Below are 26,469 nucleotides of genomic sequence, written 5' to 3' on the forward strand. Positions count from 1 at the left end.
ATGGGAACGGATCAAACCGGATGAGACCGGATCACACCAGTTCAGACCGGATCAGACCAGATCAGACCAGATGGATCCAGAGCAGACCGGTTCAAACCGGATCAAACCGGATCAGAAGGCTCAAACCGGATGGAACAGGATCAAACCGGATCAGAGCGGATCTAACCGGTTCAGACCGGATGGAACCGGATCAGACCGGCGCACACCGGATCAAACCGGATGGGACCGGATCAAACCGGATGAGACCGGATCACACCAGTTCAGACCGGATCAGACCGGATCAGACCAGATGGAACCACAGCAGACCGGTTCAAACCGGTTCAAACCGGTTCAAACCGGATCAAACCGGATCAGACGGATCGAACCGTCTGAAACCGGATCAGACCAGCTCAAACCGGATGGAACCGGATCAAACCGGATCAGAGCGGCTCCAACCGGTTCAGACCGGATGGAACCGGATCAAACCGGATGGGACCGGATCAAACCGGATGAGACCGGATCACAACAGTTCAGACCGGATCAGACCGGTTCAGACCAGATGGAACCAGAGCAGACCGGTTCAAACCGCTTCAAACCGGTTCAATCAGGATCAAAGCGGATGGAACCGGATCAGACCGAATCAAACCAGATGAGACTGGATAAAACCGGATAAGACGGGATCAAACCGGATGAGACCTGATCACACCAGTTCAGACTGGATCAGACCAGATGGAAACGGAGCAGACCGGCTCAAACCGGTTCAAACCGGTTGAAACCGGATGAAACCGGATCAGACCGGATCAAACCGGCTGAAACCGGATCAGACCAGCTCAAACCGGATGGAACCGGATGAAACCGGATCAGACCGGCTCAAACCGGCTCAAACCGGATCAGACCAGCTCAAACCGGATGGAACCGGATCAAACCGGACCAGACCGGCTCAAACCGGATCACACCAGCTCAAACAGGATGGAAGCAGATGAGGATCAAACCGGATGGAACCGGATGAAACCGGATCAGACCGGCTCAAACCGGTTCAGACCGGATGGAACCGGACAAGACCGGCTCACAGCAGATCAGACCGGATCAAGCCGGTTCCAACTGGATCAAACCGGCTCAGACCGGTTCGAACCGGATCAGACCAGATGGAACCGGATCAGAGCGACTCAAACCGGATAGAACCGGATCAAACCGGATCAGACCGGCTCAAACCGTTTCAAACCGGAACAAACCGGATCAGACCGGATCAAACAGGCTCTAACCGGTTCGAACCGGATCAGACCGGATGGAACCGGATAGGACCGGATCAGAGCGGCTCAAACCGGTTTAAACCGGTTGAAACCGGATCAAACCGGATAAGACCGGCTCACACCGGTTCAGACCGGATGGAACCGGATCAGACCGGCTCACACCGGATCAGACCAGATCAAACCGGTTCCAACCGGATGGAACCAGATCAGACCGGCTCACACCGGATCAGACCGGATCAAACCGGTTCAAACCGGATCAAACTGGATCAAACCGGCTCAAACCAGTTCGAACCGGATCGGACCAGATGGAACCGGATCATTGCGACTCAAACCGGATAGAACCGGATGAAACCGGATCAGACGGATCGAACCGTCTGAAACCGGATCAGACCAGCTCAAACCGGATGGAACCGGATCAAACCGGATCAGAGCGGCTCTAACCGGTTCAGACCGGATGGAACCGGATCAGACCGGCGCACACCGGATCAAACCGGATGGGACCGGATCAAACCGGATGAGACCGGATCACACCAGTTCAGACCGGATCAGACCGGCTCACACCGGATCAGACCGGTTCAAACTGGATCAAACCGGCTCAACCCGGTTCGAACCGGATCAGACCAGATGGAACCGGATCAGAGTGACTCAAACCGGATAGAACCGGATGAAACCGGATCAGACCGGCTCAAACCGGTTCAAACCGGAACAAACCAGATCAGACCGGATCAAACAGGCTGAAACCGGTTCGAACCGGATCAGACCGGATGGAACCGGATCGGACCGGTCAGAGCAGCTCAAACCGGTTTAAACCGGTTTAAACCGGCTCAAACCGGATCGAATCGGCTGAAACCGGATCAGACCAGCTCAAACCGGATGGAACCGGATCAAACCGGATCAGAGCGGCTCTAACCGGTTCAGACCTGATCAAACCGGATCAGACCGGCTCCAACCGGTTCAAACCGGAACAAACCGGATCAGACCGGATCAAACAGGCTCTAACCGGTTCGAACCGGATCAGACCGGATGGAACCGGATAGGACCGGATCAGAGCGGCTCAAACCGGTTTAAACCGGTTGAAACCGGATCAAACCGGATAAGACCGGCTCACACCGGTTCAGACCGGATGGAACCGGATCAGACCGGCTCACACCGGATCAGACCAGATCAAACCGGTTCCAACCGGATGGAACCAGATCAGACCGGCTCACACCGGATCAGACCGGATCAAACCGGTTCAAACCGGATCAAACTGGATCAAACCGGCTCAAACCAGTTCGAACCGGATCGGACCAGATGGAACCGGATCAGTGCGACTCAAACCGGATAGAACCGGATGAAACCGGATCAGACGGATCGAACCGTCTGAAACCGGATCAGACCAGCTCAAACCGTATGGAACCGGATCAAACCGGATCAGACCGGCTCTAACCGGTTCAGACCGGATGGAACCGGATCAGACCGGCGCACACCGGATCAAACCGGATGGGACCGGATCAAACCGGATGAGACCGGATCACACCAGTTCAGACCGGATCAGACCGGCTCACACCGGATCAGACCGGTTCAAACTGGATCAAACCGGCTCAACACGGTTCGAACCGGATCAGACCGGATGGAACCGGATCGGACCGGATCAGAGCAGCTCAAACCGGTTTAAACCGGTTTAAACCGGCTCAAACCGGATCGAACCGGTTCAGACCGGATAGAACCGGATGAAACTGGATCAGACGGATCGAACCGTCTGAAACCGGATCAGACCAGCTCAAACCGGATGGAACCGGATCAAACCGGATCAGACTGGCTCAAACCGGATGGAACCGGATCAAACCGATTAAAACGGGTTCAAACCGGATCAAACCGGCTGAAACCGGATCAGACCAGCTAAAGCCGGATGGAACCGGATCAGACCGGATCAGACCAGATGGAACCAGAGCAGACCGGTTCAAACCGGTTCAAACCCGATCAAACCGGATCAGACGGATCAAACCGGCTGAAACCGAATCAGACCAGCTCAAACCGGATAGAACCGGATCAAACCGGTTCGGATCGGATAGAACCGGATCAATCCCGTTCAAACCGGATCAAGGCGGATCAGACCGGATCAAACAGGCTGAAACCGGTTCGAACCGGATCAGACCGGATGGAACCGGATCGGACCGGATCAGAGCAGCTCAAACCGGTTTAAACCGGTTTAAACCGGCTCAAACCGGATCGAACCGGCTGAAACCGGATCAGACCAGCTCAAACCGGATGGAACCGGATCAAACCGGATCAGAGCGGCTCTAACCGGTTCAGACCGGATCAAACCGGATCAGACCGGCTCCAACCGGTTCAAACCGGAACAAACCGGATCAGACCGGATCAAACAGGCTCTAAACGGTTCGAACCGGATCAGACCGGATGGAACCGGATAGGACCGGATCAGAGCGGCTCAAACCGGTTTAAACCGGTTGAAACCGTATCAAACCGGATAAGACCGGCTCACACCGGTTCAGACCGGATGGAACCGAATCAGACCGGCTCACACCGGATCAGACCAGATCAAACCGGTTCCAACCGGATGGAACCAGATCAGACCGGCTCAAACCGGATCGAACCGGATCAAACCGGATCAGACCGGCTCAAGCAGGTTCGTGCCGGATCAAACCGGTTCGAACCGGATCAGAGCGGTTCGAACCGGACGGAACCGAATCAGATCGGATCAAACCGGATGGGAACGGATCAAACCGGATGAGATTGGCTCCCACCGATTCAGACCGGATGGAACCGGATCAGACCGGCTCACACCGGATCAAACCGGATCAGACCGGATCAAACAGGCTCAAACCGGTTCGAACCGGATCAGACCGGATGGAACCGGATCGGACCGGATCAGAGCAGCTCAAACCGGTTTAAACCGGTTTAAACCCGTTCAAACCGGATCGAACCGGATCAGACCGGATCAAACCGGACCAGAGCGGCTCTAACCGGTTCAGACCGGATGGAACCGGATCAGACCGGCTCACACCGGATCAAACCGGATGGGACCGGCTCAAACCGGCTCATACCAGATCAGACCAGCTCAAACCGGATGGAACCGGATCAAACCGGATCAGACCGGCTCAAACCGGATCACACCATCTCAAACCGGATGGAAGCAGATGAGGATCAAACCGGATGGAACCGGATGAAACCGGATCAGACCGGCTCAAAACGGTTCAGACCGGATGGAACCGGATCAGACCGGCTCACACCGGATCAGACCGGATCAAACCGGTTCAAACTGGATCAAGCCGGCTCAAAGCGGTTCGAACCGGATGAGACCAGATGGAACCGGATCAGAGCGACTCAAACCGGATAGAACCGGATGAAACCGGATCAGACCGGCTCAAACCGGTTCAAACCGAAACAAACCGGATCAGAACGGATCAAACAGGCTCAAACCGGTTCGAACCGGATCAGACCGGATCAGACCGGCTCAAGCAGGTTGAAACCGGATCAGACCAGATGGAACCAGAGCACACCGGTTCACAACGGTTGAAACCGGATCAAACCGGATCAGACCGGATCAAACCGGCTGAAACCGGATCAGACCAGCTCAAACCGGATGGAAACGGATCAGACCGGATCAGACCAGATGGAACCAGAGCAGACCTTTTCAAACCGGTTCAAACCGGATCAAACCGGATCAGACGGATCAAACCGGCTGAAACCGGATCAGACCAGCTCAAACAGGATGGAACCGGATCAAACCGGATCAGACTGGCTCAAACCGGATGGAACCGGATCAAACCGGTTCAAACCGTTTCAAACCGGATCAGAGCGGCTCTAACCGGTTCAGACCGGATGGAACCGGATCAGACCGGCTCAAACCGGTTCAGACCGCATAGAACCGGATCAAACCGGTTCAGACCGGATCGAACCGGATCAAACCGGTTCAAACCGGTTCAGACCGGATAGAACCGGATCAAACCGGTTCAAACTGGATCAAAGCGGATGGAACCGGATCAGACCGGATCAAACCGGATGAGACCGGATAAAACCGGATTAGATGGGATCAAACCGGATGAGACCTGATCACACCAGTCCAGACCGGATCAGACCAGATGGAAACGGAGCAGACCGGCTCAAACCGGTTCAAACCGGCTGAAACCGGAGCAGACCAGCTCAAACCGGATGGAAGCAGATCAAACCGAATCAGACCTGCTCAAACCTGTTGAAACCGGATCAAAGCGGATGGAACCGGATCAGACCGGATCACACCGGATGAGACCGGATAAAACCGGATAAGACGGGATCAAACCGGATGAGACCGGATCACACCGGTTCAGACCGGATCAGACCGGATCAGACCAGATGGAACCGGAGCAGACCGGATCAAATCGGTTCAAAACGGTTCAAACCGGATCAGACCGGATCAAACCAGCTGAAACCGGATCAGACCAGCTCAAACCGGTTCAGACCGGATAAAACCAGATCGAACCGGATAAAACCGGATCAGTCCGGCTCAAACAGATTCGAACTGGATCAAACCGGTTCGAACCGGATCGGACTGGTTCGAACCGGACGGAACCGAATCAGACCGGATCAAGCCGGATGGGACCAGATCAAACCGGATGAGACTGGATCACACCAGTTCAGACCGGATCAGACCGGATCAGACCAGATGGAACCGGAGCAGGCCGGATCAAACCGGTTCAAAGCGGTTCAAACCGGATCACTGGGTCAGACCTGCTCAAACCGGATCAAACCGGATGGAACCGGATCAAACCGGATCAGACCGGCTCAAACCGGCTCAAACCGGATCAGACCAGCTCAACCCGGATGGAAGCGGATCAAACCGGATCAGACCTGCTCAAACCGGTTCAAACCGGATCAAACCGGATGAGACCGGATCAAACCGGCTGAAACCGGATCAGACCAGCTCAAACCGGATGGAACCGGATCAAACCGGATCAGACCAGCTCAAACCGGATGAAACCGGATCAGACCTGCTGAAACCGGATCAAACCGGATGAGACCGGCTCACACCGGTTCAGACCGGATGGAACCCGATCAAACCGGTTCAAACCGGATCAAACCGGATGGAACTGGATGGAACCGGATCAGACCGGCTCACACCGGTTCAGACCGCATGGAACCCGATCAAACCGGTTCAAACCTGTTCAAACCGGATCAAACCGGATGGAACCGGATCAGACCAGCTCACACCAATTCAGACCGGATGGAACCGGATCAGACCGTCTCACACCGGATCAGACCGGATCAAACCGGTTCAAACCGGATCACACTGGATCCAACCGGCTCAAACCGGTTCGAACCGGATCAGACCGGATGGAACCGGATCAGAGCGGCTCAAACCGGATGGAACCAGATCAAACCGGATTAGACCGGCTCAAACCAGTCGAACCGCCACCCCCGGCCCGCCCCCCCTGGCGTCTGGGAGCCCCATGGCCGGGGGGGCGAGGCACCCCCTGCGATCGGGCCACCAGCCGCCACCCCCGGCCCGCCCCCCTGGCGTCTGGGAGCCATGTGAACTCACAGCCTTTTCTTGTATTGTGAGTAATACCATCTCCCCATCTGAAAATTATCAACTCCTTCTCAGACGAATGTATACCCCCAGTGTGCACACCTTCAGAGGGTGTAACCCTTCTGTATTAGGAGTCAAATCAGCCTCTTCCTCCCTCAATATTAAGAACAGTGTCCCAGGGTTGTTTCTACTCCCAGTGATATTGATTGTCATATCCTCCTCTCCAAGCAGAAATTCGAAACACTATCACGGGGAGTGTACACCCTTTGTGATATATAAATTAACATCATCCTCTCCCTGGTGGATATCAGGAACACGTCTATTGATTATTAATATTAATAATTATATTAATATTAACAATTATTATTATATTAATGATCACAATAAAGAGAGTAAAAATTAATACTGGTTTAAAATGTTATCAATTTGTAATAATAATTATTAGTAATATCACTATTAATAATTAAATTATGATATTAGCAATTAATGTGACTTAAATCACTACCAAGTGATGCTGGTAATCAAATAATAATTAGTATTAGGAACTAATAATATTATTTGATGACATTAATATTAATAATTAATTGAAAGCATGCATAATCATGTTTATAAAATCATTATCCGTACTTAATGATGGTATCCTGTGAATTATTAGTATCATTGATAACTATTAAAATCGATCATTGATGTTTAATAATCATATTATTATTCCTAATTCCACAGGGAGTGTAAACCTACCTGTGATGCTGTTCCTAATATCCAGGGACGGAAAGCATGATTTTACTTTTAATATCGCAGTAGGTGTACACTCACCACGTGACACTGATCCTAATATAAACGGGGGTAGACTATGACATGACTCCAAACATAGCAATGAATGGACAGTTACCCGGGAATATTGCTCCTAATATTCCCGCAAGAAGTCTATGCTATTAGTCCCAATATGGCAGAGAGGGTACAGCTCTTCTGAGATATTGTTCCTAGTATACAGAGGGGGAGAGGATGATAATAAATCGCAGGCTGTGTGATCCCGCCCAGTGATATTGTAATTACTATTCTGGGAGGGAGAGGATGATATTACACTCTGTACAGCAGGAGACGTCCACCCAGTCTGGGATATTGTTCCTAATATCCACGGAGGGGACAGGCTGATATTACTCGAAAAGTGGCACAGGGTGTACATCCACCCTGATTCATCCTTCACAATAATCCAAGGCAGAGAGATTGATATTATCCTCAGTATCACAGACACTGTACCACCCCTTGTGATACTCTTCCAGATATCCAGATCCGGTTCCCAGCAGCGGGTGAGGCACCCCCCCGCGATCGGGCTCCCAGCCGCCATCCCAGCCGGCCCCTGTGGCTTCTGGGAGAGCCTTGGGTCAGAGAGCCAGCATTCCTTTTTTCATTAATTTCACAAAGGTTCAGAATGCACCTCACATTTAGGTGGTTTTCTTCTCCTTGACTCTTCTGATTTCTGCATGTACACAAGTTGATTTTTGTTTTCACCAATTCACCCACATGGGGAACACATTTTCTGGCAAATTTCATGAAAGCAATTCACTTAAAGTACAATATTTAGTCTCCTCGGAAAGTGTTCCACTGAGCAATCCACAGATTACACACATATTTAATGAATACCTACTATGTGCTAGGACTTAACAAAGAACATTGTTGAATAAAAGAGAAAAAGTACGTGCCCTTTTTTTGCTTGTCTCCACCAGGGAGAATGATAGTAACCGATACACATGATAAATAGGCAAACAAAATAGTATATTAGACAGTGATAAGTGAAAATAAAGTATGTGTATATGGCTTTTATTATTTTATAGAAGTTTCATATGTTCCTTTCATTGATGGTTTTTGTCATAAAAAGATCTCCAAATTTGTCAAATGGTCTTCTGTATCAAATGAGTTAATCATGTGTTTCTTCTCTTTCTTCTATAAATATTATATATTACATTGTTTGTCATTTGTGCATGGAAACATTCTTGTATTCCAGAAATAAATATCGCTTGCTCATGCTATATAATTCTTCTAATATGATGCTCAATTCAGTTTGCTAGTATTTGGTTGAGGATTGTTGCATCAATAAACCAAGTAGTAATAATGCCAACTGTCAACAGAAAGGTGTGCAACTGTACCTGGCAGTGATTTTAATTTTGTGTTGTAGTGGAAGTTTAAATTCCAATGGGTGTCATTTCAGATGAGCAGAGCCTGGCCTGTGGGGCAATTTATGATTAGTGATTGCAACAGGAGAGTATTATCCTTGAATCTGGTCTAGAGACTCCGAGAGGCATGAAAGACATCGCCAAAGTCTCTACAGAGAAGAGATATCTTTGTTTGTTAATTCATTTAAAGACACTAACAGGAGTGCCTGTTGATTTTAATTTGTAAGTAAAATTTGTAAATTAAGAATATGTTGCCACAGGCATCCCAAAAAAAATTACAGATGCTGGATTATGTGACATTAATATGCATATCACATGAATTTTCTTTGAAGAGGTGTTACCAATGTTATATCTACTTGTGCTCCTGAAGAAAGGTGGATGTCATTATTGATATTGGAACAGGATCCTCGCTTCAGGATGGAGAGCCATGGCAGCACTCCAAAGACAACACAAAGCTGTACATAGCATAGTACAAGAAAGTCATCAGGGTAAAAAGCCTTCTCAAATTGTGGAGCCAGTCAGAGTAGCAAATCAGTAAGTCATGATGAGTCAAAGGCATTCCCTAGGAACTTTCCACCTGAGTTTAGAATGATCCCATCCTCATTGCCATTGCTATTGAAAATGTTAGAGTGATTCCTGCTGGTTGAATCTTAGAGGATGACTCTAACATGGCCATGAAAAGTTCATATGAAGAGGCATACTCACAGTTCCTAGAGATGGAAGTAGGGCAGGCCATGCAAGAAGCCATGTGGGAGGAGCTCCCAAGGAGCAGGCTCAATCAAGCAGCTGAGTAGGCAAGAGAGATGGGATTCCTGGGCAAGTGCCTTTACTGGCAGTCAAGGCTGAGGACACACATAAAAACTATGATGGGTTTTACTAAAGTGTTTTAATGTCACTAGGTCACAGTAGGGGAGGACAAAAAGAGGAATTGTGACAGGGACCAGCTTTAAAATACTGGTTACCTGGTCACCTGGGCAGGGTGCTCACAGCTTGTTTGTGGGATATCGATGCATGATTTTTAAAAAATGTACACATAACTGGACATCTGTATTTCTTCATACAACTTTGAGTTGCCATGTAGCATCCTTTCATTTCCACCTGAAGCACTCCCTTTAGCATTTCTTGTAGGCAAGGTTTAGTGGTCATGAACTCTGTTAGCTTTTGTTTATCTGAGAATACCTTAATTTCTCCCTTGTATTTGAAGGACACTTTGCCAGGTAAACAATTCATGATTGGCATGTTTTTCCTCTTTTAACATTTTGAACTTACAATTGCTCTATCTTCTGGCTTTCAGTGCTTTGTATAAGAGCTCAGCTGAAAATCTTATTGAGGGTCTCTTGTTTGTAAGGAATCGCTTCTGTCTTGCTGCCTTAAGGATTCTCTCTTTGACTTTAGTTTTCAACAGGTGGATTATAATGTGTCTTAGTGTGGGTCTCTGAGTTTATTTTTTAGTTCAACTTGCATTTCTTCTGTGCCTTAAATTTGTAGATTCCTGTATTTTATCAAGTTTGTGAAGATTTTTGTCCACTGTGTCTTCAAATAACCTTCTATTCCTTTCTCTCTTTCTCTTTTTTCTCCCTGGAACTCTAGTAAGGTGTATGTTGATACATTTGATAATGTCTCACAGCTCCCTTAGATTCTGTGCTCTAGACTTTATTCTGTTTTCCACCCGTACCTCAGTCTCAATAATTCCAATTATTCCATCTTCCAGTTTTCTGATTATTCTTCCACCTGCTTATACCCATTGGGGGACCCCTCTAGTGAACTTTTAGTTGTTGTACTTTCAATTCCTAAGTTTCTGTTTGATTTCTTCCTATAATTTCTCTTTCTTTATGTTCTTATTTTGTTAAGACATTTACATTCCCTTAACTCTTGGTCCGTTGTTTCCTTTACCTCAGCATTTTTAAGACAGTGATTTTAACATCTGGGTCTAGTATTAGGGTGGAGCTAATACATCACAAGGGTGCTTACAAGAAGGAGGAAGGAAAGTAATTCTTAGATAAGGACATTGAAACATCCTTATATTCCAGGATGTTTGCATGTGAAGATGCAAGCAAGAGGTTAGAGTGGTGTGAAGATGTAACTGTGAGAAAGGAATGTGAGAAAACTCTAGAATTTGGAAAGGCAAAAAACAGAGCCTCCAGAAGACACATAGCTCTGCTGAAAGTGATTTAAAAATTGTCAAAATGTGAGGTGTAAAACATGATGTTTTCATATACATATACATACACATACACATACACATATACATATACATATACGTATACATATACGTAGTTAAATGATTATTAAAGTTAAGCAAATGGACACATCCATCATCTCCCATAGTTATGCTGCATGTGTTTTATGTCAACAGCACCTGAAATGTGCTCTTTAAGCAAAAATATTGAATTCAATACAACATTATTGACTAGAGTCCTCAGATTGCACATTCATTCTCTGGACTTCTTCATCAGACTTAGCGCAATTTTGTATCTTTTGATCTCCCCATCACCTCCCACATGTTCACCCCTAGTCACCACTGTTTTATTCTCTATCTTTGTGTGTTTGACTTTCATCATTTCTTCTTGATTGTACCCCAGCAACACTATTTTGGACTTCTAACCTCCAGAACTATAAAATGTTACATTTCTTTTAAGACACTAAGTTTTGGTAATTTGTCACATCAGCATTAGGAAACTTACCTAACGTGATTGTGCTATGGGTGAAAAATTACCAGGGGCTTAAAACAATGTTGTATTTCCACTGGAAGCTACATATTCAGTGTGTATTGGCAGTTCTGCATGCAACGGTCATTCACACATCCAGGCAATGGAGCAGGCCCCATCAGAGCCTTGTGGGTCTCTGGAAGGGAGAAATTGATCCATAGAGGCTCTTGCAGTTAAACACACAGCCCACAAATTATACCCAACATTTCCGCCCAAAACTCAGTGGTCTAAAGAAGTCACAGGGCCCCACCCAATCCAGCGATACAAAAAGTGCCACACTCCATGTAACCACACAGTGGAGGCCATATTTGGCAAAACATGGCACTTCCAAGGAGGGCTCAATAGTTCTACTCAGGTCCTCAACCCAAAGCTCTACATTAAAATTGAACCTCTTGGCCAGGCGTGGTGGCTCACATCTGTAATCCCAGCAGTTTGGAAGGCCAAGACAGATGTATTGCTTGAGCCCAAGAGTTAGAGACCAGTCTGGGCAAAGAGTAAAACTGTGTCACTACGAAAAATATAAAAACTGACCAGGTATGGTGGAATGCACCTGTGGACCCAGTTACTTGGGAGGCCAGGGTAAAAGGATCACTTGAGCCTGGGTGGTTGAAGCTATAGTGAGCTGTGATTGCATAACTGCACTCCAGCCTGGGCAGCAGACAGAGCAAGACCCTGTCTCCAAAAAAAAAAAAAAAGAAAAAAAAGAAAAGAAAAGAAATAAGAAAAAAGAAAAGAAAGCAAACATAAAGAACAAAAGACAGTAAGGAAAAGGAAAGTGAACCTCTCTGTGCCTCAGTGTCCTCGCTTATATTACAGTCTTATGTTACAGGCCAGTTGTGAGGGTTAAATGAGAAAATACATGTAGTGGGCTGAGCTCAAGGCCTGCTCCAAGTGTGCATCCAGTCAATGAAAGTCATTAATAAACACTTGAGGAAACACACAGGATCATGTAAGGATGAAAAAATGACTGCTTTGTGCTCCTTTCCAGGAAGTTGGGTGAGGAGGAGCTGCAGGTGATTCAGCTGAGAAGTTCGTATCAGTTGCAGCTGGAGAGTCGGCCACTCTGAACTGCACTGTGACCTCCCTGATCCCTGTGGGGCCCATCCGGTGGTTCAGAGGAGCTGGACCAGGCCGGGAATTAATCTACAATTGGAAAGAAGGCCACTTCCCCCGGTAACAACTGTTTTAGACCCCACAAAGAGAAACAACAAGGACTTTTCCATTTGCATCAGTAGCATCACCCCAGCAGAGGCCGGTACCTACTACTGTGTGAAGTTCCAGAAAGGGAGCCCTGATGTGGAGTTGAAGTCTGGAGGAGGCACTGAGCTGTCTGTGCGTGGTGAATACAGTGCGGGCCTCCTTCGTCCCCTGGTGTGACATTAAGTCAATAATCACATTATCCATTCTTGGAGCAACAACCAGGTGTGGTGGTTGGTGCTCATTTTCATGATCTGATGTCACCCCTTCTCCAGATCACATGAGTTGAGGCTTGGAGATGTCATGGTAGTCGCTCGAGGGTCCACGGCTTATATTTGATGGAAAAGACAGCATCCTCAGTCTGTGGCTCTACAGCTCTTGAGTTTGCAAAGCTGACCCAGCCCTTTGGTTCCACAGAGGAGGGAACTGACAGATTGAGTGATTTCCCCAGGCACAGTCTGGACCTTGCCTTCTGCTTCCAGAGAAGGCTTCCCCGCTCAGGGTGACCCAGTCTCCTCTTTATGCAGCAGGCACTCACTGAGACCCCACTGTGCACCAGGCTCTGCCCTGGATGCTGTGAAAACAGCAGTGAATGAAAAAGCCTAAAGCTCTTCCCCACCAAGCTTACATTCTCTTCCCTTCTAACGAGGAGAAATCCATCCAGGGCATGGAGAGTGTAAATCATGTTTTTCTTTATTTAATCTTCAGAAACACCCCACGGGGAAGATTCCTGGGAGGCACATTCACTGCTGAATCTGATGGCCTGGTGGGAGGAGATGCCAATAAGTTTGGCATTTGCTGTGGGTCCATTTGGGAAACCCTTGTGTGATTCGGGGACTGAGTCACACAGTCACCATGGGCTCTGAGCAGAGCTGCTTCATCTCAGAATGTCCCTCACCTCAGGAAAGAGTTCCCACACGTGGGTGACTTAGGGGTTCCCCATATAAGGCAGCAACAATGCTTATTTGGGGTTTCCTGCCAGAGGCTCAAGAGCCTCGTCCTAACACCTGAAATTCTGGAATGTCAGCACAGGAGGGATCTTTAGACCATCCAACCCAACCCCCTTTACAGATGGGGGACTGAAGCCAAGACATGACAGGGACCTTGTCCATGGTCACAGGGCCAGTTAGTGACAGAATTGGAGCCAGAGTCCATGTGTGAATCGAGGTAGTCTCCTTCCTTCCCCAGTGTTGGACGCTGTCTCCATGAAGAACCTGGTGCATCATAGGTGCTAAATAAAAGCTTCTCAAACAGAACCACAGGTCAGAGAACCAGCATATCTCTTTTCACTCGTTTCCCAAAGGTTTACAATGCACCTCATATTCAGACACTAAAGCTCGTTGGTGATTGGAAAACTTCTCCCAAATTTAAGCCCTGTCACTCCATATCGAGATTCCACATCAGAACATAGAGAGCTGCTCCAGTTTTTACAGCTGAAAAATACTCTAATGTATGGAAATATCAAAATTTATTTTACAGTCTTCTGTTGATGGATATGTAAGTTATTCCCAACCTTAGCTACTAAAATAATCATGCAGTGGATGACCTTGTACATGTGTTACGCTGCTCAGGCAGGAGACACCCACTGGAAGTGGCATTCTTAGGTCAGAGGATAGTGTGCTTTCATATTTGAGAATATTGCCCAATTTCCCTCCTAGATGATGTAGCAATCAGAGATTACAGGCGTAAGCCACCACGCCTGGCTAATTTTGTATTTTGTAGAGACAGGGTTTCTCCATGTTTTTCAGGCTGGTCTCGAACTCCTGACCTCAGGTGATCCATCTGCCTTCGCCTCCCAAAGTGCTAGGATTAAAGGCATGCGCCATCATGCCCGGCCCCATTTCAAACACTTTTAAGACAGTGGTTTTAACATCTGGCTGTAGCATCAGGGTGGACACAATATATAAGAAAGTTCCTTACAAGAAGGAGGAAGGAGATTAATTCTTAGAGAAGGACTTGTGAGGATGCAAGCAAGAGGTTAGAGTGATGGGAAGATGTAACTGTGAGAAAGGAATGTGGGCAGCCTCTGAAATTTGGAAAGGCAAAAAACAGAGCCTCCAGAAGACACATAGCTTTACTAACAGTTTTTTTTTTAATGTGTATATGTAAAGCGTAAAACATGATGCTTTTGTGTACATGTGTGTACATGAAAATGTACATTGCCCAGTAATGACTGAAATCAGCTCCCCATAACCCTTCAACTTAGACACGGAAGGTGACTTTATCCTGATTGTGCAGATAATATTGGTAAAGACACTGAAGTTTCCAGGTGGTGCCTCCCCAGCCCAGGCAGTCACAGCCAGTGGTGGCTCAGGTGGTGCCTCCCCAGCCCAGGCAGTCACAGCCAGTGGTGGCTCAGATGTGACTCAGATCTGCTAACTCCTAGTAAAGTGCTCACTCCTCTTTGCTATGCTCTCAGCCTAAATGATGAGCTAGATGAGAAAGGAGGGAGGCGGGGAAGGGGGCCACGAAGCAGCAGCTGTGCCAGAGTTTCCTTGTAACCAGTGCTATGAGGGAGGAGCCATTTGCTACCTCCTTTAAAGATGAGGACACTGAGGATCAGAGAGGAGAACTGACTTTTGAACAGGTCAGGGAGCCAAGGTTCTAACCCCTCAGTCTGACTCACAGCCCTTGTCTCTGCAACACTCAGCTGTGGTTTTTCAAGTGTGGAGAAATGCTCCAACCTTCTCTTTCTAAACTCTTGCATTGTTCAATTCTACAGCACAAAGTGTTAAAAACAAAACAATAACCCTGTAGGGTCGAGGGGCTGGCTTTACACTCCCATCAGAAAGGTCCTGCAGGTGTCTCATGATATGCCAAGCCGGTTCCTAAAGCACAGGTCTCAGCACACATGAAGCATTTAGGATTCTCCCCCCGTATTGTGCTGTTTCTCCTTCACTCAGCAGCATCCATTGAGCAGAGTCAAGCCTCCTGCGGCCCAGCAGAGCATATATCTGCCCGCTCATGGCGCTGAGGACTAAGGATGAGGAGATGAGGCATTTCCTAGAGAGTGTTTGGGGACCATGTGAGCAAGAGTTTAGGTTCTTCCCTCCAGCTGTCAGGAGCCCACTGTCTTTTGTTTATGGCTGCAGGGTAAGCAGGCCTGGGCACCCAGGAGGGAGGCTTCTCCCTAACATTGCATGACGTCTAGAATCTCAAAGGGACAATTGAGGTGGCAGTCAGTGTTGGGGCTGAAGAAGTTAAAACACTTGTTCTGTTAATGGACATAAGTGCTTAGGGGGACACAGGAAATGCCCACTGGGACACATGGAGGATGAGGAGACAGTGCCTTCATTTTGTTCAGCCTCAGTTTCCTCATCTGTAGAATGGAGACAATCATGGACTCCTTTAGGAAAGTGGTAAGGTTAAGGTTCTCTCTGTAAATCACCTAGCACACTGTAGGCACCCCCAAAGTGAGGTGTTATTTCAAGATCATGTGATCTTGAGCCAGTCTTGCCTTCCCTTGAGTCCTTGGGTTCCCCATCGGTGCGATGCTGATTATCATGGCCCCGTTCCGGGTTCTGTGAGGATTGCAGAGGATGTGCACCGAGCCCCCGTGGTGGTGGTGTTCAGGTTATTACTGAGCTTCTGCAGAACGATGGTTAGGAGAGCACGGGCGGTATCCCAGCTGCCTGGGCCTCTTCCCGGCTCTGACTCTTCCTGGCTCTGCCACCTGGGACAAGGCACTTTGCCACCATAGGCCTTGATGTCCTCACCTGTTGATGGTAACGCTGACCTCACAGACTGGGCAGAGTCTGAAGGAGTGAAATCGTGTAAAATGCTTAGGGCATCAACAAGCACACAGTAAATGCTCAGTAAATGTGAGCTTGTTAGGGTGAAGCTGTGTGACCTCAGACAGGTCAGGGCATCACTAGGCCCCAAGTATAAATGGGGTTTGGGTTGGGGTCCAGTGGCTTTCAACCTTGGCTGCTCATTACAATCTCTGAGAAAACTCTCAAAAAAAAATTAACAAAGCTGGACCCAGGATCCTCCTAAAAATGCCAGTTTAATTGGTCTAACGTGGGCCTGGCATCTAAAGTTCTGAATGGCTCCAGAAGATTCTCACACACAGCCCCCTAGCAAAAGCGGTGCCCCAGGCTTTGGGGCTTTGAGAACAGCTTTTTGGGCCGTGGGTGCTTCAAAACAGACATGCTGGGAACATTCACGGAGGCCCCAGAAGCCTGGACAGGACCCCTCCCGTGCTACTGGCCTCAGGGCCCAAGATAGGAGACTGGGACAAAGCCTTGCTCAGATGCAGCCTCAGTGCTGGGGAACCTTCTGTCTTGAAAACGTTTGTATCTAAGCAGGTGCTGGAGGCCCAGCAAATCCTTACTCCTCGGCCCCGGAAGCCTCCCTCCCTCAGCACTCCCAGATGTCACTGAGGTATCTTTTCCCTCCTTCTTCCAAAATGCTTCCAGCTTCACCTGTGATCTTACTTGAAAGCCAGTTCACTAAACATGGTGGTTGCTGCTCCTTTTATCATTTGGGTTTTTCTGGCAGCTGCAGTGAGTAGGTTTGAGCCTTTCCTTGGTGTTTCTGCTCCTCATTGTTCTGTTGCCTGAAGAACAGCTATGCAGCTCCAGAAGCAGTAATGACCAAACCTCATGATTACAGTCACAGGGGTTATTTATTAAGCACCTAATACATGCCAGGCTATGCACTTGCATTTACCCTCACTCATCTTCCCAGGATGGGGTTTCTATCTACTTCTAGGCCTTGGCCACCAAGAATCCTCTCAGAGTCTCGCCCTACACAAGGGCTCACATGAGGACCCCCTCTAAGAAATGGAGGGAGGATTAAAGTGCTGAGAGGTACAGAGAGAGCAGCCAGCGTCAGGCGGCCAAGAAGCCCTCAATAAATGGGAACTGAAGACAGCCTCTCAGCCCTCTAGGGACACCCATGCTGCCGGTGTCTCAAAGACTTGACATCTTCAAGTGACACCCTCCTTACTGTGCTCTCAAAATATTTCACGCATATTAGGGAGCAACATAATATTGGCAAAGGCAAACATGTGTAATATGTGCTTTCTAAGACGACGGCAGAAGGTTCAAGGTAATAATTAGCAATTTGCAGACACCCTTAAAACTCATCTACAAGGAGAAACCACCTCATTGTTCTGATTCTCCAGTGTGTTTGCTTTCAGGGCCCAGAATTGGTTTCTGCGTGTTGGTGTGGCCTGGGTCTTTGTCTTCTGTAATTAATTAATGATGAAAAAATTAATCAGCTTTGGCTTTCTTAGTACTCAGTGATCCTTGTTTTTGACCCAAACCTGACCTAACTGAAGATACAGATTCCAAAAACAAATTTCCTATTTTCAAATGTAGGACTTGCAGCAGGTTAGAGCTACTAACAACAACAACAACAACAACAATAATGGTTAGGAAGGCCAAAGGAAAGAGCATTTATTGGAAAAATAAAGAGGTGCAATTTGAATACACTGAGTCAGCAAAACCCTGAATAGTGTCCCGTATGGAAACGCAGGAAAAGCTTTTTATAGGGGATTTTCACAAAAGGTTGTTTTTGGAAACAGTTCATTAGCTGGTCAAAAATCCTAAACTACAAACTGTTCTCATTGGTTATTTAATTAAAGTACTCCAGGTGAGAGAGATCAAAATCCCACGGACCCTGGCTTCAATTGTTATCCAGGTCTACGGCAACATACTGTGGCTTGACCTTTAGCAGGTGTCATTCCAATGCTCTTACAAACTCTGGGCTCTACGTTAAAGCTTTATCCTTAATTAATGCCTTTTATGTGACAGAATGAAATATTTGTGAAAAGAATAAAAATATGGAAGGATTCATATTTGTATAACACCCAAAGAGAGACCTCTGTGTATCTGTAAAATCTGGGTTAAAGATAGATCTGTCTTTAATTTCGAGAAGCATCTTCTGTGTTTGATCCAGAGCAAAACTGCTTCCATCACCCCATTTAATCTTGGCGACATTCCAGGAAGTAGAAATGCCGTCCTCCTGTTTTGCAGATGAGGAGCTGGGTGTGCCAGGCCACCCTTCTCCTGGGCGGAGCAGCCTGGCTGCAGCTCTCACGGTGGTGCCACTTTGCCATTGATCCCTGTATTGGCTTCTATAAACGCCCTCTCTGAGGTTGGTGAGCTCTCCGGTGGAGGCCAGCTAGGACTAGTTATTAACAAGGAGGGAGACCAGTCAGTAATTTTGTTCCTATGCCCAGACTGGTGGAAGTCACCCTGTGTGGAGAGGACTTTGAACTCAGCCTGGACTTCCCTCTGGGACCTGCCCCTACTCACTGTCTGACCATGGGCTGGTTCTCACCTCTCAGAGCTGTTGTGTCCTGATCTGTAAATTGAGAAAAGGAGACTGCCTTCCCGACATTATTAGAAAGATTAAAAACGAACGTCTCAGAAGGTTCTTAACGTGTCACACGCTTATCATTAGTGATGGTCATCTCAGATATGTCTCCTATTTATCGATGCTCCTTTTGTAACCAAACCCTCTGCCCCCATGGTATCCGGCCCCACAGCGAGGGCCACACCTGAGCACACAGTGAGCTTCACCTGCGAGTCCCACGGCTCCTCCCCCAGAGACATCACCCTGAAATGCTTCAAAAATGGGAATGAGCTCTCAGACTTCCAGACCAACTTGGATGCTGCAGGACACAGCGTGCCCTACAGCACCCACAGCATAGCCAGGGTGGTGCTGATCCCCATTGATGTTCCCTCTCAAGTCATCTGTGAGATAGCCCAGGTCACCTTGTAGAGGGACTTTCTTTGTGGGACTACCAACCTGTCTGAGGCCATCCGAGGTAGAGGAACCTCACACCCACCTCAAGCCCACACCTGGCTGCCAAGCCCACTCCCCACTCCCCAGGCTACTGCTCTAGATCTTGAATGGCCTGGAATCAGAGGATGATGCTGCCCACTTGCCATGCACCTAGGTGTACTGGTCACTTACTATCATTTAAATGGCAGCTGTCAGGGGACCACCAACTGTGTGCCAAGCTCTGTAGCTAGAGAGTTTCATTTATTTCACCAAGAGCAACTACAATTAGTGAGCAGCTACTAGGAGCCAAATCCCTATGTGCTTGGTGATTTCACTGATTTTGCTACAGTTCTTACCTTCCTACTGTATGCCAGGGGTGGTGCTTGTAGATTTCACTCATTCTTAGCCTAGTAGGAGCTACCAGTCCTTCAGCACCTGCTGTGTGCTAGGCACTGTGCTTAGTAATTTCACTCATATGCAAAGAGCGCCCTCATTGTCTGAGCACGTGCTGCCTGCCTAGCACTGTCCTGGTGATGCCCTTATCGTGGTGGTGGGAGCTACATTATGGAGCCCTCCCTGTGATCTGTCTGTGCCACAGGGTCACAGCTTCTGCCCTGTGCTGTTTCAGTTCCACCCACCTCGGAGGTTACTCAACAGCCCATGAGGTCAGAGAACCAGGTGAACATCACCTGCCAGGTGAGCAACTTCTACCCCCAGAGACTCCTGCTGACCTGGTTGGAGAATGGAAATGTGTCTCAGACAGAAACAGCTTCGACCCTCACAGAGAACAAGGATGGTACCTACAACTGGATGAGCTGGCTCCTGGTGAACACCTGTGCCCACAGGGACAATGTGGTGCTCACCTGCCAGGTGGAGCATGATGGACAGCCAGCGGTCAGCAAAAGCCATACCCTGGAGATCTCAGCACACCAGAAGGAGCAGGACTCAGATGTCACCCATGGTGTGGTTACTTCCCATTTTTAAATTTTGTCTTTTTCTTTAATGTTAAAGGCAATATTCATGCTTGTCATAAAATAAGCTAGAAGTCTATAAATATGAAGTAAAATTTTAAGGTTAGCTTCATGCCCCCAAATCCTACACTCCATAGGTCACCACTACTTAGAAGGTTCAAGGTAGCAATTGGCAATTTGCAAACACCCTTAAGACCCATCTACAAGGAGAAACTGTGCATCAAGAGTTTGACGCACAACTTAATCAATCTTTCGGCGTAAATATACATTAAAGGAAAAAGGAGAGACGGAGGCGATGCATATGTCTATGAAGTCCTGTGTTTCACCTTCTTCTGCATGTCTCATCAGTGCCCCACCTTCCCCTTTACACTTTCTAACCTCTACCTTGTCTCTGTTCTATTCTAAACTTTTCCATCTGCATCTATGACCTCACCCAGCAGTCTCCGGCATCTGCTGTATAAATTTCAGAAAGACAAGTGAAGCTGAAACCTGGAACAGGCCCCCAGGTGACCTGGTCACAGCACAGGCCTCTTCTGTGTTCCGATAGTGATATTTGACCAACAATAATCCCAGTCACTCTGTGCATGGACCATGTGCAAATTCCTGTTCATCTCTGATCTCCTTTCCTGCTTCAAACACCCAGTGACTTTGGAGTTTTACCAAAGGGGAAACCAGGACTCAGGAAGTAATGAGGGATGATGTTGAAGACTTCTGGCCATTACATCAGGTTATTGGTCCAAACTAATGATGGTAAATCTAGTCCCTGAGGACAGGCTCACTACCAAGCTATAATATGAATTTGTGCTAATTAGAGAAATTCTCACCTTCTGCTGGGCTTTGTCCCAAGGACCCAAATTTAGCCAATGTTTACCCTCTCTATAACCAAAAAATGTCTTATTTCCCTCTCATATAATACCAGGAGGGGGACCCTCTCCTCTAGTCGAATGACAATCTTTGAGTGCTTTGACCCAAATATCTCTTCCCACTTCTCAGGGTCCCACAACTTGCCCATCAGGGCCCAACCCCAGCAAAGAAGCCATTGAAGCTGAGATTCATCCTCCTTTGTGATTCTACTACTCTTCCAATGATGGCCGGGGCCCAATTTTCTATTCGTTCTGCCCTGAGGCTCCAGAAAATAAGAATAAGGACTCAGGTTCCTTCCAAAACACCCTGTGATGTGTGCATCATCTCCTGGGTCAGTGCTGAGTCACTGATTTGTTCATGTCCCTGCCTGCTGGAAGAGTAAAGACAGGACATAGAGGAGAAAAAACGTCCCCAATCATCAGAGGTGTGTGGAAGGTGCATAGTCACATCCGCTGAAAACTTGCTCACACATGCACCTGCCAATGTCCCCAGTCATCAGAGATGTGCGGAAGGTGCAGTCACGTCCGCTGAAAATTTGCTCACGCATGCACCTGCAGTTGCACATTGAGTGATCATGTGATCAAGGATATTTTTCACAAAACCAATGTCATTGTCTAATTAAATTTTAAGCATTTAAATTACTGTTTCATAAAGTTATTAAAATAATTTCCTCATGTTATCTAAAATGGAGCATGCATTCAAATTTTACCAAAATTTTTTAGATCCGTTTCCCTGTGTATTAAATTTGGTTTTAATTTCCCTTTAAATGTTTGCGTTTTCCTATGAAAGATCTGGGCCTCGGGAATATTTTTGGATATTTTATAATCATAGATACAATGTCGTTAATAACTTAGGGGTATTCACATTTTTCATTTTCTATTGAGTGAGTCCTGGTAAGTTGTGTTTTGAATAATTTGTGGTCCATTTTACCTAAGTTGTCACATTTATGTGTGTAGAGTTGTTCACAATATCCTCTTATAACCCTTTTGGTGTCTGCAGGGTCTGCAATGGTATCCCACATCTCATCCTGATACTGAAAATGTGCCATTTCTCTTTTCTTTTTCATCAGTCATGCTAGAGTTTTTTCCCATTTTATTGGTGTATTCAAAAGATCAACTCTGTTTCAGTGGGTTTTTGTATTGTTTTTGTGTTTTCCGTTTTTTCAGTTTCATTGATTATCTGCTCTCTTCTCTTTCTTTTTTTTTTTTAATTACTATCACCTGTGTGCTTTGGGTTTACTTTGCCCTACTTTTTGTAGTTTCTTGAAGTGGGGTTTATATTTATTGACTTGAGACTTCCTCTTTTCTATGTCCTGCCTTCATGACTTTCTGTGGCTGGGGGCTGGTATCTGGGGGTAGAGTCCCTGGTGTCTGACTGCTGGGCTGTTCCTCAGTCCTTAGGTTCTTAACCTTGCTCTTCCACCTTGGAAGTTCTCCTATGCCTGCTCCTCATGATATTTCTTGGGTTCACATTTGTACTTCTTAAGGAGGCACAGGATGAGATGATTCTGTACCATCTGGACAAGGTTGAATCTTTTCTTAGACTTTGATCCACCCACTGGCGCTCAGACCAGGGCTGCCATTTTTGGGTGCTTTCAGTGTGTCTGACATAGCATCCTGGCTCATATAGTGAGTCTGGAAATGCATTTTAGGTTGTCTAGGCTGGCGGGCAAACTGCCTGATGCCTTCTGTGATGTGCTGCATCAGTGGCGTGGGAGCCTAGTGAGAGACTGTGCACTAGGGTTACGTGAGTGTTCCCTTTTGACTCACAGTCACTTTGCAGTTTGGCCTTCTCTCTTCAAGTAATATTTACAGCCTGGATTGTGTAGAGTTTACTTTTCCTTTTTTGTTTCTTCTTTTGGCTTGGGGAGGATATTTATAGAGACAAGTAGCTGTGCTACTGCAACTGTCCCCAGCAACTCCGAAGTTAACTGACAATCTTTGAGTGCTTTGACCCAAATGTCTCCTCCCACATCTCAGGGTCCCACAACTTCCCCATCAGGGCCCTACCCCAGCATAGCAGCCATTGAAACTGAGATTCATCCTCTTCTGTGATTCTGCTACTCTTCTATGATGCCCAGGACCCGATCCTCTATTCCTTCTGCCCTGTGGCTCCAAAAAATAAGAATCTACAGTGCTGCCAAGAAGTCCTCTGGCTTCAGCACTGAACCTTAACTGATGATGAATCACTCTTATCTTCTCATTGTCTTTCTCACAAGGATTGATGCCCAGCAACAGCTGACACCTTAGTTCTTATAACTACCATCTCCCAATCTGTTTTCAAAAGACTGATGGCAAGGAATTTCCTTCCTATGGTTACACTATCCCAGTTTACTGCCAGTGAAAATGTTATCAATTGCAACACAACAGCAAGTCAGGGCTTGTCCAGCTCCACTCACCACCAGCCTTGGGGTCCTCATTACCAGCTGATGAGTAATCAAATTGCACACACAGTTATATTTTACAGTCTGCTTTCCAAACCACTTCCCAAGGTCAGTTTCTCTGGGAGGCCAACTGGGGATGGATAAAGGAATGCAGGAAGCATCCTAGAGTGCTGTCGGGGTCAACATGCCTCAGGGAATGAGGAGGCAGGAATGTAGGAGGAGGGAGGTGCTGAGCCACAGTGCAGGCAGGACAAACACGGAGCTGCTCCTGCAGAGAGGCCAAAGGCTGGAGGGTCCTGTAGAGTTGTTTTAAATTGAGGGGAGGGGCTGGCCCTTCATATTCCCAATACAGTCTATCTCTCATGTGTGCTGCCCTCTAGAAGAAGTAAACTTGGGCAATGCAACTCTCCTTAAGGGAGAGAAAGCCTCAGAGAGCCACCCAGCTGAGAACAGTCAGCCTGCAACACTCCAGCAGTCGCAGTTGCTGAGGTCTCCATTTCTCGCTTAAGGACCCACCAGCACCATTTATATATATATATATATAATTAATACCTTTATTTGTTGCTTTTAACATCCAAATCCCTTTACTTAAAAAATGCAAACAGTCCAACCATGTGCTTCTGTAGATCTGACTCTCTGTGTCCAACAGAAAGATTTCAGATGACATCTGCACTGGAGTTGAGGTGGGGTAGATGATGTCTGAGGCCCTCCCAAGCATAAGGCCCTTTCCCTGACTCACTAGGGAATTTTCCAGCCAGCAGGTTTCATTGGGTCTTGTCCCTGGAGGGCTCCCTGAGATCATGAGAATATGGAGTCATCCCCGTAACCCTGAGGCTAAGAAGGGCAGCATGCAACTCTCTCACTCTGAATCCATTCTCATACCACCTGCCCACCCTTTCCTGATCATTCTTATGACCCTGGGGTGTTGGACTTGTTTTGGACCCAGGAGTCACCCTTGGGGACATAATGATGGGCTCCCCTAGGTTTGGATCCCACTAATCTCCGGGCACTCCCTAAACTCTCTGGCCTCAGTTTCCCCATCAGAATGGAATAATAATCCCTGCCTCACAGGCTTGTGAGGATCAAGTGAGGAATCCAGTTGCCGTATGTATGAACACCTGAGTACACATTCTCTCCACCTTTTCCCTCCAGGAGGATAAGCTGACAGCCTGGGACAGAGTGAGTGAGAATGAGGATCCACTTTCCCTGGCCTTTGCTTTCGGCTGGAGTCAGGGAAGCCAGAGCAGGATGCAAGTTCAAAAGCCTCAGAGCACTGATGGGCCCAAGTAGCCTCAGATGGGGTAAGTGCAGGCCCCTGAGATGAGCTCCCAGGTGGCTCCTCTCATGGCTCCTCCTCTTCCCTGATTTCCAGGCCTGGCGCTGGCTCCTACTGCTCCACTTCTCATAGCTCTCCTCCTGGGCTCCAAGGTGCTACTGGTGGTTGGTGTCTCTGCCATCTACATTTGCTGGAAACAGAAGGCCTGACTGTAAGTGTGGGAGAGGGAGGACTGACCAAGGGCTGCCCAGAAGGGCAAGGCCAGTGGGAGGGCCCAGCTCACTTGCCATGCAGCTTCAGGGTCAGTGAAGTTTACAGAAGGTGACAGGGCTCCCTCAGGATACTCAGGAGTCTCAGGGAACCCTGTATGGGGCTCCCAACCCCAGGAGGTGGGCAGGAGGTGAGATGTCTCAAGGGTGTTACAGGAGGTGGGATGCTCAAGGGGGTTCAAAAGTATCCCCAGTGCCATAGGAGCCCCATGGAGGAGGTGGACAGAGGGGTCTAAGCGAGGGACAACTGAGTGGGTGGTCCCTTCCAGGCCACTGCTGGGACTCCAGGGGGTCAAAGAACTCCCTACTGTAGAGTAATGTTGAAAAAACCCTGATGGGTTGCTCTGAGGGCTGCTCTTGCTCTGACTCTGTGTGCCTGAGTGGAAGGGAGGGCGGAGGGAGCATCAGGACTTGGGAGGAGGGCTGAGCTGGCAGAGTCCTATCTCAGGCCTGCCTGTCCACCCACAACAGGCATCCCAAGAGGATACCAGCACCAGGGACATATCAGGCTCTCAGGAAACATTTCTTGAATGATGAGCAGTTGACTAAATGTGGATGTGTGTTCCCACAGCTCCTTCCTTCCTCCCCTGCCATGTGGGACCCTCAGTTTCTGCTGCCTTTTTCCTTTCTTGAGAGGCTCAGCCTGAGAGAAGGAGCCAGCAAGAACCTTCTCTAGACTCAGCTCCAAACACCTCCAATCCCAGGACGTCTGCCTGCCCACAGGCTCCCGTTGCTCCTTCACAAGACCATGATGCCCCAGAGCAGGGTCTCCATTAATGGAGACCTGAGCAGGGGCCATGGGATTGGGCTCTGGGCACTGACTCACGGCACCTGCCTAAAATGTGAGAAACATGCCCAATCTAAACACACCAGGACTCCTCCTATCCATCACCTTTGGACAGGCCGTAAACCACAGACTCTTTCCAGGCTCTCAGGAGTTATCCCATCTTCCAGATTCCTGCCCACTCCAACTCCCCAGCCTTGTTGAAGTTCTCTGTTGCCTCTTGAATACACATGAATCCTTATACTGTTTTTAAGAAAAAAAAAAAAATGATTCTCCTTTCTCTTTGTCCAAGAGTCCTTCCCCTCACACCCAAAGAGAAAGAAGCTCTCTTCTCTCTCTGTGATGGGGACAGTATTTCTTCTAGCATCCTGCA

General features: G+C 47.8%; 1 pseudogene; it reads left to right on the forward strand.

Moving 5' to 3' along the window:
• The window catches only part of LOC135965619 (signal-regulatory protein beta-1-like), a 75,362-nt pseudogene extending 49,154 nt beyond the window's left edge, over window positions 1-26,208 (forward strand).
• The last annotated feature ends 261 nt before the right edge of the window (window positions 26,209-26,469 follow it).

The sequence above is a fragment of the Macaca fascicularis genome, chromosome 10, assembly GCF_037993035.2.
Source record: "Macaca fascicularis isolate 582-1 chromosome 10, T2T-MFA8v1.1".
NCBI classification, from domain to species: Eukaryota; Metazoa; Chordata; class Mammalia; order Primates; family Cercopithecidae; genus Macaca; species Macaca fascicularis.